Source organism: Falco biarmicus, chromosome 6 (genome assembly GCF_023638135.1).
Source record: "Falco biarmicus isolate bFalBia1 chromosome 6, bFalBia1.pri, whole genome shotgun sequence".
In the NCBI taxonomy this organism is placed as follows: Eukaryota; Metazoa; Chordata; class Aves; order Falconiformes; family Falconidae; genus Falco; species Falco biarmicus.
Genome location: NC_079293.1, coordinates 87,967,411 through 87,980,008, shown reverse-complemented (window position 1 = coordinate 87,980,008; position 12,598 = coordinate 87,967,411). Strand labels below are relative to the sequence as shown.

The window sequence follows — 12,598 nt, the reverse complement described above, 5'->3', positions numbered from 1 at the left end:
TGACACTGCAGAGGACCAGGTCCACCTTCTTCCATTAAGCAGATTAGTTGACCACGAGCAGTACACGCTAAGAAAATTTTTTACTGGTTAAAACAATTTAAAAAAATCATGCCATTCTTACATCTCAGTTTAGAAAACTAAATCCCTGCTGTATTTGGGATGAATATATACTGTCCGGAGAGAGTAGTACATTTTTAACCATAAGCACGTATCTACACAACCTAATGGAGATCCACTAAGGCTTTCGGTACGTGCAGAAATAGGTTATCTGGCACCTGCAAAGTGCAATCTCAAAATAAATTCGGCTTGAGCCAATGTATCTGTGTCACTATACATGATTAAACCACTCCAAAGTTTATGGAGGAGGACAGGCTTTTCCTATACTGATAGCAGCAGTGTTTATGAAGGACTTTGGGTAATCTGCATAACTTCGGCATTCATTTCACACTTGAATTTTAGGGAATTAAACTGCCTTCCTAAAATCGGCCAAAATTAAGCAGCTTATCATTATTTTCCTTCAGGAAGAGAAATTTGTAGGCTTTCTTGGCATAACCGCCTTTTGCCTTCAGCAATATTTCTTTTTTTCCTGAAAACTTATTCCCTGTGCCTGCAAATGCATCCACTGCATATGTTTCTTTTTAATGTTAATATTCCTTTCGAATATACCATCCCCACTGATAAAGTCAAGCACATGTCTATGGGCCTTAGGGTCAAGTTCAGTGTCCCACCTATCGGTAATTACGTCAGTCAGCAGCAAGCACAGTGCATTCATTAACCTATAAGCAACCTTGGTATTTAACTTACACTGACCAGTGTTGTATGCAGGATTAGAGAAACTGCACGCAAATGCCATGATATAAAAAATGCAAGGACACAATAAATGCCATGGGATAACGTCGTATTTGGAAGCAGTTGAAGTCAACATAAAGAGTGAATCGTAAGATGAAACAACTACTTTGGAGCTGCTTACGAGCAGGGCAGCCTGGGGAACCAACGCTCAGGATTAATACAACTTTCTTTAGGCAGTGAGCAAGGTGAGTAGGAGCTCTGCATTCGTTTTCTAGCCAGCGAAGAGTAAAAGTCACCTCCTGAAGGCAATTCCCATCTTAGGGATCCAAATTCTGTGACTCATCATCGACTGTACAGGGAAGCGAGGGCAGCTGAGCTCCCAAGTCAGGTGTCTTGTGTAGTTAGCAAGAAAAGAATCCAGGCTGAACTTTCTGACATATTTCTGTTACCGCTTTCCCCATAAGACAGTCTGTAACCTTATGTGTGTTCCCTAAAATGCAAAAGTGACTAAGATTTACAAGGTTAGCAATGTACGCTGCTGTATGCAGCACGCAAACTCAGATGCTGTGGGATTCTTTATCAGTGCAAGTTTTCATCCATCTCAGCATATGGATGAACTGAGCAGAGGGGAAGCAAGCCTGATTGTAATTACATTAAGCACTTTGGCAATAAGGAAAAGTTTGTACTTGTACACAGATGGCTTTATGTTACAATGCTATAAATGTGCCAAGTTTCATGGCTTCACCACATGATGCAGGGAAGGGGCTTGATCCAAAGTCTGTGTAAACCTGCTGAAAAGCTCTCACTGATTTCAATGCATTTGTATCAGATTTGTGATAAGGCCACTGGACACACTTGGAAAAGGGAATAGCCATTCATATGGAAGTGCAATTATTTTTAGACCATTTTTAACCCTGTTTCCCTTTTTTAGCCCGAGTCTTTGTGTTTTGGTGACTCCGTTTTCCTTTAAAGAAGTAAAAATAAATTCCAGTTCAGGTTGATTAAAATGACTTTGACTGCCCACTGTAGCTCTCATTCAAGCTGGAAACTTAAACTTCGCTGGAAACTACCTGGGGGAAAAATATTACATTCTTATTCTATGAGGCCTCCTGAGTCCTTCTGGTGTTTTTGATTCAAGTCCTCTTTTCTGTGACCCTCCGACCCCTACTACTTCATGAAGGTAAGAGATTTTTAAACTTACTTTAAAAGTCCTTAATTTAGAAAAATAAACAAAAATTCTGTCCACCACTCCCCAGTGTCTCACCATAACTTATTTTAGAGTAATAAATCTTCACCCTGACAGCTCTCTGATGATGCATTACATTAATACATCACAATGACAATACTTGTGATATATGATGGATATATTTTCTGAAAGGGATATCACCTATACATTCCATCTTCCCAGCACAGCAGAAGATTGTTTAGGAAAAGGGGGAGAAGGGGAGGTAAAGGATGTTCTTTACCCAGAAGGCAAAATCTCACAAGAGAATGTGGAATTAAGTTGATTGCCCTTGTTAAAATACCAAAGAGAAGAAGAAATAAAATGCCTTCTGCGCACAAACAGCTTGCATCAGTAAGCTGACCCATTTGTTTCTCAAATACTGATATTCAGGGTGGAACATGAAAGGGAAATTCTTCAATATACTTGTATCAGTCCTGCTAATACAGGAGAAACAGACTAGGAAATAAAGCACGATGACTTTGATAGGGTTGAAAGGCTGTGATATCGAGAGGTGCGATATTTAAAAGGGTAAGTAAGGTGGCAAACAGAAATAACTGGCAGCCTCAGTGAATGATCTGGTGAGAGTTGTGTATACTCCAAAGAGTCGCCCATGACTGACACAAAACAAAATTTTCTCACTGCCTGAGCACAGACAAGGCAATGACAGGGCTTTTCAGTGGGAAATAAAGTTAATTTTTGACATGGATATGTGGCCTTCCACAGCACTGTGGCACATAAGAACCAGATCACAGGCTACTGTTTGCTGTGCTAGGCTCTGCGCAAACAGCACAAAGATAACCCTGGCCTCAGCCAACCTAAACTCAATTTCCACGGTTCAGAATGCAAAACCAGCCCCTGGCTTAGGACAGCCTGTTGTCTGGGCAGAACGCAGCAGTAACTTTGCTCCAAAGGCTCATCTTGCACATGCGACTGTGTGGGCTGAACCGTAGGAGAGGTGACAGGCACCTTGGATGCTAACTGGCTTGAAGTGGCCCTCCTGATGCTCTTGGCTTGCACACAGGTAACTGACACCACCTTAGTGCCCCTGTTCTTGGCATAAAGATCGCAAGGGCAGTGAGAACCTACCCTGAGTCTACCTGTAGCCTTCTTTTTTCACAAACATGGTCTTTCCATCTACTACCAGGCTACTGAATTCTTAGCATGCAGCTTAGGTGAAGAGAAAAATAAAAACAGCGGAACAACCTTCTGGTTTTTTAGGGGTTCTGATAGTGATCTGACATTCTGGTGAAAAGCTTTGGCACAACACTTACAGTGGACTCCCTGCAACACTGAATTGCTGTTCGCTGCCCCCACTCCACAAGCATCTGAAGCCCGTTTGGACCGTGCTACTAAGGTTCCTGAGGTCTTACGCTGCGCGTGAGTGGCAGAACTGTCTGAGAATGAACATCTTCTGTGATTTCTCTTACAGACTTACCTACCAGTTCTGGCCTGGCAAATACTCACCTGGATCCTGCAGAGGACTAAGGTGAAGAAGAGCACTCAAAGCTCTCTCTGTTTCTGTTTGGTCTTGCTGATGCTGCATCGGAGGGGTAGATCTGATGCCTGTTCTGAAACAGCTTGGAGGCCTGGAGGTATGCCTTTGTTAGCCAAAGAATCAGTAAACAGAATTCCTGTGAGACATTTAATGGGAGAAAAAGATGTGATTAAGGTTCACAGGAAAGGATTAAAATATTACAGTAAGAGCGAAATCCAAATAAATACGTATCTGAGCATGTGTTTCGTGTGCAATCCTCCCAGCTGACAAGCAACTTGGGTTTGAACGTTTGCAAACGTTTGTCCTTTAGTTGCTGAAGGGAAACAACCAGCTCATTTTGTAGATGAGCCATCAGTTTCTGGATACTGCTGCTCTGAGTCAAGCAAACTACATTACCAAGTCCCATCAATGCTAGATTTCTTGGGCATGCCAGATGTCCTCTAATGTACAGAAAAATAATAAAAATAAAAAAAAAATTTAGCGTCCTCAAAAGCACCAAGAAAAATGCTAACTGACTTGCACTGGGGCCAAGCATATACTTAGAAGTTGGAACAAAATCCCCTTCTTAGTGACTTTACAGCAGGGATAGCACCCCATTTTAACAATGCAAAAATGCAATTTTCTGTCCCGGCCCAGCCTACCCTGCTGTCTTACCCTAGGGTGAGCTGGGGAAGTAATAGTGCTAAAGCTTTTCAAAGACACTCCATGTAAACAAAGCAGAGGTCTCTGTATATTTTTCTCTGATGTTCTTTCTTCCTAGAACCAACTTTTGTTCTTTTCATCAAATGCAGCTCTGGATAAGATGCTGTAATTTTAGTGGCTATTAGACTCTAAAGTGATTTTCCTGCAGTCATTTTTTTCCTGGCAATGAATATTTATAGCAGAGTTCTGTTTATTCTTTCACCCTCTTTTGTCTGATGTTATTGTTGTGAAAACTGAAGAAGTGTCACAATCGTATTGCCTTTCATGCAGGAATACAGTGACTTTCAGGTTCACTTTCAAACCCATATCACTGGGTTTAAAAGAAACTGTTAAAATCTGCAACAGGGCATCTTCATTACTAAGGCTAGCTGACTCAAATGATTTTATTAGAATGTTCTTTGCTATTTTTCCTTGGCTGTTAGGTGAGAAGCACATACAGACCACACTGCTGTAAAAAAAATTGCTCAGCTAAAGTTCACACAAAACAAAAATGAAATTACCCCAAAGGAATCTCTGTGTTTCAAGACAATTTTCTTGCTGAGTTTCAAATATTAACACTCTCCCAGTTGTTAAATAAAGAGTGATGAGAAAATGCATGCAATTTTAATTTCCACTGGGATTATGCCTGGTGTGAGACAATCATGTTGTTAGATATTTTTCTAAAGACTAAAATAATGTTATAGTGTCTGTGAAGGATGTTATTAAGAACAAGGTACTGAAATAAAAACATTTTTATCCCAGATTGGCTACTTGTTATGCTTTTTGCTGAAATTGCTTGAATTAGAATTTATGCAAAGCTTTATTATCTAAGACACTTAAGCTCAACTTGGTTTAACTGATGTACCTATTAGCTTATCTATCTTGCAGTTAGTGAAGGCTTGATACATCAACTAAGGAGAATCCATGCAAGTCCAATGGATATTCATAAAAAATGACACAACATTCACTTGTTTACCCCCTCCAGCAGTGCTGGAGCACCAGCATACTCTAAAATCAAAGCTGATGTTCTCGGAGCTCCCTGCAATGTTTCGGGTTAGTGGAATGGCTGGGTATTTACAACACCTGTGCAAATGCCTCTGTCCTCTGGGCTCTGTTGGGACTTCAGGTGCTCTTAAAAGATATTTGTAGGGAGACTGAAAAATGGGGAATGACCTGGAAGAACTTTTAAAAAACAAATTAGAGTCTTAAATATAACTAGTTCATAATCCCTAGCTCATAATCAGGTGCTGAGAAACCGATATACCAGGTATGAAATATCACATTGCCATTGCAAGGAGGAATTTGCTTGGGAGATGACTTTGGCTCTGGCTGGGCAAGAATTTAAACTGAGTTACTGAACAGCTCCATTGCCAGAAAACTAAAAATGTCAACAGTGACTATGAAAGCATACTGCTAGAAAAGCAAACATTACCTGGTTTGATTTAGTTTATTGTTTTGTTTGTCAGATCCGTAACTTTTCCTAAAATGCTTCAACCTGGAGGAAGGAAACAACACTAATACATATTACCTGAAAAATGTGCCAGTTTTGTAATTGGGGATAAATGTGATAATATCGACAGTAAATACAATAATGTATGGTTTAGTTCCTGCATTTCTTCAAATGTGGCAAAGGAAAAAGACATGCAACCTGCCTTCTTCATGCTAACTTTCCTGCTCACACAAGGGTCCATCTCGAAGAGCTTTCAGGAACCTACAAAGTCCTTTTCTCCTTTTCTTTTAGCCATGTTATTCAGTAATATACCTAGGACAAGGATGGGATAGGAGAAATACTCATTTTCCTCTCACTCCACTTCCAGTTTTCACAAAGGAAACTGCTCTCTAGGAAATGTATTATCCAGCCAAAGTTTAGGTGAAAACAAGTTTTTCCAAATATCCTTGCATTTGATTGCCCTGATGCAGGAGTTTTCCAGGAGAGATGTTCTAGAGGAATTTCCTAAGTTAGAGGGTAGGTTGTTTGCTTTGTGTTGTTTCCTGTTAAACTGCAAACTTCTTCATGGAATGAGTAAAATCTAGGCAAGCAAATCGCATTTGTGGATCTTGGCCTAACACTTGCCTGAGTGTAAGGAACGGGCAATGGTCAGAATTTTACCCTGTATTCCTTGACAGGCAGCTGCATAGCTGAGCAGAGCTGTGAGAGTGACAGGCAGTTTATGTATCCTGGAGAAAACCAAAGGGAAATAGGAAAGAAGGTGGTGGAGGGGGCGGAAATTAAGCGGCAAGATCAGCAGTTACTATAGCAGAAATATACTGCTGGTTCATTTTTTTTTGGACTTGATTTAGCAAGAAAAATAACAGGCACATTTTTTTCAGATTTATTATGTTTGGAGGTAGTATATTCAAGTAGAATAGACAAAGTGGGTGATATGAGTGAGAATCTAATGATAATACTAATTAAGGGGAATTTCAGGCCAACCAGGAGTGAAGGAGACAAACCCTCTGTCCCCCACACTACTGACAAAGTGGTGCCTCTTCCATTTCTGGACCCTTCCAAAGAGAAATTGGGACAAAATGGTATAAGAAAAGATAAACCAATGCCAAAATTAGGATCTAGGCAACAGCTCCAGCTGTTCCAAAGCCAAGTCAATAATGGCAGCAAATCCAAAAGCAGCAATACGGGCTCTAGGAGGCACTGCACCTTCTCCCTTTCTTCTGGCCTCTAATTAGAGCCATCTGCAGGGTGTTAGTCCACTTGGAGGCTGACATGAAGGCTGACATGCCTACCCAGCAACGAATAGATTTCTCCGGGTCAGAGACTCACAGTCAGTCCTACACGACTCACGCCTATGAGGTGGAGCACATAAAACCATTCCTACAGCCTGTAAACTTGGTGGTCTCCATGTGGGCTCCTACGGGGCTGGCCTGTGGTGTGGTAGCCCTATGTTCCATCTCTATGGTTTCTCCAGAGCCAATGCCAGCCCTTGACAGATGTTGTAAATGACAAAAAAGTTTATCTAGGGATGCCAGAAAGCCTGTACCTGTTCTGACAGCAGAGCTTGGACATGGTGGGGGGGCATTAACACATACCAGGGAACTTGTTTTTCCACAGAGTTGCTACAGCCTGGGCCTACAGCTTGCTAAATGGGTAGCAAAGGGGGTCAACATCTGGCTCATTTCTCTTAAATGGTTTTAAAACCTGCAGGGTCAGAAAGTCTCTCTCTCTCCACTGTGCTTCAGAAATGCAGTGCCACTTGACCTGATTCTTGATTTACTTTTGCTGTATCTGAAGCCCCCAAAACAACATTCTCAAAAAAAAAGGTGCAGGACAGTTTTTCACGTGCAGAGACAGCAGTGAGTTACTTAAAAAATTATGAGACGATCATTGGGAATAGAACAGTTTGCAGTTTACTGTATGACACCGCAGTTGTCAAAAACATAAACCATAGAAACAAAAGTTGAAATTAGAGACAAAAAGCAAATTTAAACATCTTTGATGACTTCTGCACAATAAAGGGGGTTGCAGAGATCATGCTAGTGTGAACAGGAAGGAAAGAAAAGCCAGTCCCTGAACCTGGGAGTAGGACTCAGGAACAGGCGGGTCCATTCCCCCCTACTCCACAGACTGTGTAAACGACGGGCCTGTTTAAACTCAAGTCTCAAACACAAGAGAATGGGAGATTAATACTCTCTACTTGTGTTCTGCCTAATGAGATTGTAAGATCTCTCATTAATTGTTTGTCCCAGTCATAGCACAGCTGAGACCAGACCTCCTTTGGGGCCCCTCTACTTTACAATGCAATTAATGCACATAACCCTATGCCATTTACAGTTCTCAAACCCTACCGCGTGACGTGTGGCGGGATGATGTGATCAGCAGCATCCCACCGGCAGCCGGCCTCCTTTTGCTTCGCATCTTTGGCACCTACCTGTTCTTGTGTGTTATAAGCCCTGTCAGCTCTTGAGTGCTGGGGCTGATGAAAAGCAAGAGCATCCTTTTCCAGGAGGGCAGAGTAAAGCAGAGATGTACTAGGCGACTACTCACAGCCATCCAATAGGCCAACTCTCCCTCGTTTTACTTACAAAGGAAGGTTAAGCGGCAATAATGGCAAAGCTCCCACTGACCTGTGCTGGGCCAGCACTTCTCACTCTAACGTGACACGGTTTGTCAGTACAAGGAGGGTTTTGCTCAGTCTTTCTGCCCCACCTCACCTTTTCCAAAGCCATTTCTATTTCTCCACAGAAGAGATTTCCAACCACAACTGCTTCATCATCATATAGGTCTCTGCTTTGTGCCAGAAAGATTTCATTCTATGTATTTGCTTATTTAATCTGTGTACCCCCATGAACTAACATCTTCTTTGCATTTAATAGGCAGTAGTGGGGCATGCAAACTCAAAGCTATGTTCTGCTGAAACTGCAAGATGAAACACAAGAGCACTCCTAACTTCAGGGAGTTTTGTAGAGAGAAAATAGGAAGTGAAACAACTTTAAAAAATGCACAGTTTCGTAATGCATTAAGGCCTTCTTGCTTTTGCCAAAACTTCACTTTTAAGAAGAAGCAGCTGTGGATTTGATTTCTATGTTTCTCAGCCATAAGTCAATAGAGGATTCAATTTTAAAGCACAAGACCTATAACATACAGCGTGAATCGTCTCTTGTCTGCATATAGGATAGCACAGATAGATAACATGCTTAGTGAAAGCTTTATCACCAAGGAAACACATTCATAAGCATTGAATCTAGCACCTTAACATTTACAACTCACTTTAAAAAAAATGCCAGCTGTAAATAAGTCCATACTCATAACTAGAAATATGTGGTATCTATCACTCATGCCTGTGTTAAGAATTACTCATTGCCTAAGAGTGGCAATGGGCAAAGCCAATTTGCAAAAGTTCAGACCTTCTGGAGATTTGGACTCTGATCTACCAGAAGTTAATTGTTTCAGAGAGATAATAATTTTTTGGTAATTATGTCCAACCAATCCATAAGTAACCCCTCAAAGAACAGGTTTTATCTAGTGCCACTTGCTATTTCCTAAAGGTCATGGAATCTCTTTTTCTCACCTCTAACGGCTCACCTTTTCTGGGTGCACTATGGGGAAGCATAATTCCAGCAGAGTGGAAATTCAGTCAGCAAATGAGGCATCGACATAAATATTCATGGGGGAAAAAAACTTTTGGAAAAATGTTGAGAAAAGAGAGAAGGTAAATCATGGCATCCTCGGGAGACCACTAAGATATGCACTGACAATTTACATAGATTTACTTAAAATTTTGCCTGTAATTTAAGAAGTGTTGCCATACTTACCAACTTACCACCTTCTTGCGGTATTTGGGCATCTATTGAGCACCAGACACCCGATCAAGGACAGAACAGTTGCAGCACCCATTTGTCATATCCTTGATTTACAGCCTGGGAATTAGCAAGGGAAATTATTCTGGATTATTCAGGGAAATGCTTATGCCCCAGTCAATATACAGCAGTTGTTCAGTTTTAGAATGTGAATTTGAGTTCCTATCTAGGATTCTTTCCCCACTTTACAAACCCAGGACGTGAAGGCAAGCCATGGGAAAAGCACATGAATTCACAGGGATCATCTGCATGTACTAGGTTAAGTTTCTGCATAAGGTCTAGAAGACACACTGGGTGTTATCTCGGGGTAGGGCCCCAGTGAAGTTCAGCACAACTTGGTACGGTAATGAGTCGGCTTCAAGACAAAAAATTGCAGGACAAATTTTGAAAATGCTTGATTGTGACTTATTCCACTTGTGGCTGTGGCCACTGATAACACTTTTACTGACCTGGGTAGGAAGAGAGGGAAGTCGATGCTATGCACCTTTAGAAAACCAGCTCTGAAAACACACAATATACTTAAAATATCTGACTCCTTGCAGTTAGTCCTACAAAGACACACATCCACAGAGACCTTTGTTTAACTGAGAATCCTCTGAACCCGTGTCTGGCTCCTGTCTGCTTCCATGAGGCTAAATAGATACAAATAAAAGGAGCCATTTGCCAGCTCAGGACTCAAATCACCAGCAATCATCATAAAATACAGTGCCTGCAAGAGTCTGAGATGTAGAATACCGGACTCCAACACCCAAATTTGACCATTCAGTGAAGAATAAGGTATAAAGGATTACTTTAAAGCCACTGGCCCTGAAGAAAAAGAACACCAACGGGAGGGTAATGACACAATCTTGAACTTTCACACCACCTCTTGGTAAATATTACTGTACTATAATTGAGTTCACCAGGTTCCATGAGCATGCCCATACTTTCTTCTCCATTTCTGGATGATTTCCATTGGTGTTATGCAAAGGACACGACTGTCTACTGGGAGCTTGTCTGTGCTAACCTGAAGCACAACCTTTTCAATTGTTTATTTCACCCTTGTTTATAGCTTTTCAGTTTTCAGATCCTGCCTAATGTGGGCAGTGACCAGAGGGCTAGAACATATGTACCTTTTATAAGGACAAACTGAAAGGCAATGTCAAGGTTTCCTCCTTTTTTTTCCTTTTTCTCTTTTCTGAAGAAAACCTTTTATTCAACCCTGATGCCATAAAAGAAGGTGATGTCATAATTTATGGTATTAAACTTGTTACTAAAATGTCATTACACAAGCGATGTTTTAATTGATGATGTTAAACTGGTTAGCAGGAAAGTGTCAAGTGTCCCTTTCATGACATAAACTGCCAGTTATGATTATATAATATCAATTATTCTTTGGAAAACTGCACTAGATCAGTTAGTTCTGAACCAATGTAGTTGGGGCAGGTTCATATTTTTTTAAACGCTGTTCATCCAGTTCTCATTATTAGGAGTAAAATATACTTTGGATGCAGTTTAGACTTTTATAACTCTCCCCTTGAAACATAATACCTACCTTTCTCATTTGCCCTTTCAGCTGCCATCAGACCAACAGTGAGCTGAAAAGAAAGCAGTGAGATACATTTTATAGCCTTAACTGAGCTTGCCTTGTTCTGCGATCTTACAGAAACCAAACTTTTGAGTTGAAGGTAGACAAAAATAACAAAACATAATTTTAATAGTCGGTTAAATATAGAACATTAGGATTTGCTGACAGGATGTTGGTTTCTACGAGCCCTGCTTTGACGCTGGATCTCCTAAAGCTTTAGCGTCCAGCTGCTCTCGAAATTGCTCTAAATCTTATTCAGGCACAGAACCAAAAGAACATATTAATATCTGAAATGCATGTAGCCAGATCTTAAAAACTTAATCCCTTCTAGGGATAGTTACAAGTAAAACCAGCAAGTTTAGCTCATGTGTACTCTCTGGGCCCAACAGGGGTAGGCTGATTCACCACTGATGCCAATCTGATCAAGCACGTTTATAACATTTCCCTGCGTCAAAGCTGCACTTTGTTCCTTGCTGCCAGTGACACATCTCTGGCTAACTGGCAAAGCTATTCAGAGATGCCCTGATAACAAGTCAGATGCAACATAACAGGATGAGATTTGTATGGGAATTTCCCAACTGAAATCTTACCTGTTTTATAGGAGAACAGGTACATTCACAGTAACGAGGGAGAAAGCAACAGGCAGGACTATCTTTTGGGCAAGACTGTCGGATTTGCCTGACTGTAAATAAGGGGATTGCTCCCACAGATTTCCCCTATTGCAAAATGTCAAAAAATTACAATGGAAACATAAATGATGTACATCCACACAACCACACCGACCCTGAGAAACAGTGAGGATTCCGAAGCCGACAAAAGTTGGCTGCTCAATAAGCCACCTTATTATTTTCCTGAACAACTTAGTGCTCGGACCAGTGTTGCTTTGTAATAAAAACTGGATGTGGAGATGACTAAAAGGGCCACACTCCACTCTTTACCTGCGGTAGCTTTGATGATCAGGTCAGAAGCCACATTTCATGGGAGAGGTCTTGGAGGTTTGATCAAGGGAGTTACACAAAGTCCCAGGGAGGAGCTGCAAAGAGGCAAGGGAGAAGCGTGCTAAGAAATACTCAGAAACACACATGTGATTTTCATTAGGCTTAATGGAGATGGTGGAAATTAATCTGCAGGTCAAGGCTTTGAAAACTTACCTCACGATTGCATCCACGCAAAAAGAATCTGTTGCCTCCTTTTAAGTCTCTTGTTCTCTACATGGTTTTGCAAGTAATGGATTTCAGTATTATCCCACTCCCCCCACCTTTCCGACAAGCTTAATGATGATTACTGACCTGAGTTCACACATACACACACACAAAAGAAATAAAAAAAAGGAGAAAAGAAGGAAAGAGAGATATTACGTATTGATTATCCACATGTACCAGGTTTTATTACCCACATATCTCTAGGTAGCATGCTACCTGACAGATTCTGGGGACACACAACTTCCATTATATATTAGATCTTTAATGCAGATGGCCAAATAAAGTCAGAATTTTGTAAGTTTATCCCCCTAACCCGCTATCACATC

At 41.0% G+C, this 12,598-nt stretch overlaps 1 long non-coding RNA gene across 1 annotated transcript; it reads right to left on the bottom strand.

Moving 5' to 3' along the window:
* Positions 1 to 3,484: 3,484 nt before the first annotated feature.
* LOC130151819 (uncharacterized) lies at positions 3,485 to 12,350 on the bottom strand. Its single transcript, XR_008822735.1, has 6 exons — positions 12,222 to 12,350; positions 12,009 to 12,103; positions 11,038 to 11,080; positions 9,459 to 9,563; positions 5,623 to 5,685; positions 3,485 to 3,645 (listed from the first exon to the last, which is right to left on the bottom strand). It is a non-coding gene; the product is annotated as an uncharacterized LOC130151819 (long non-coding RNA).
* Positions 12,351 to 12,598: the final 248 nt, after the last annotated feature.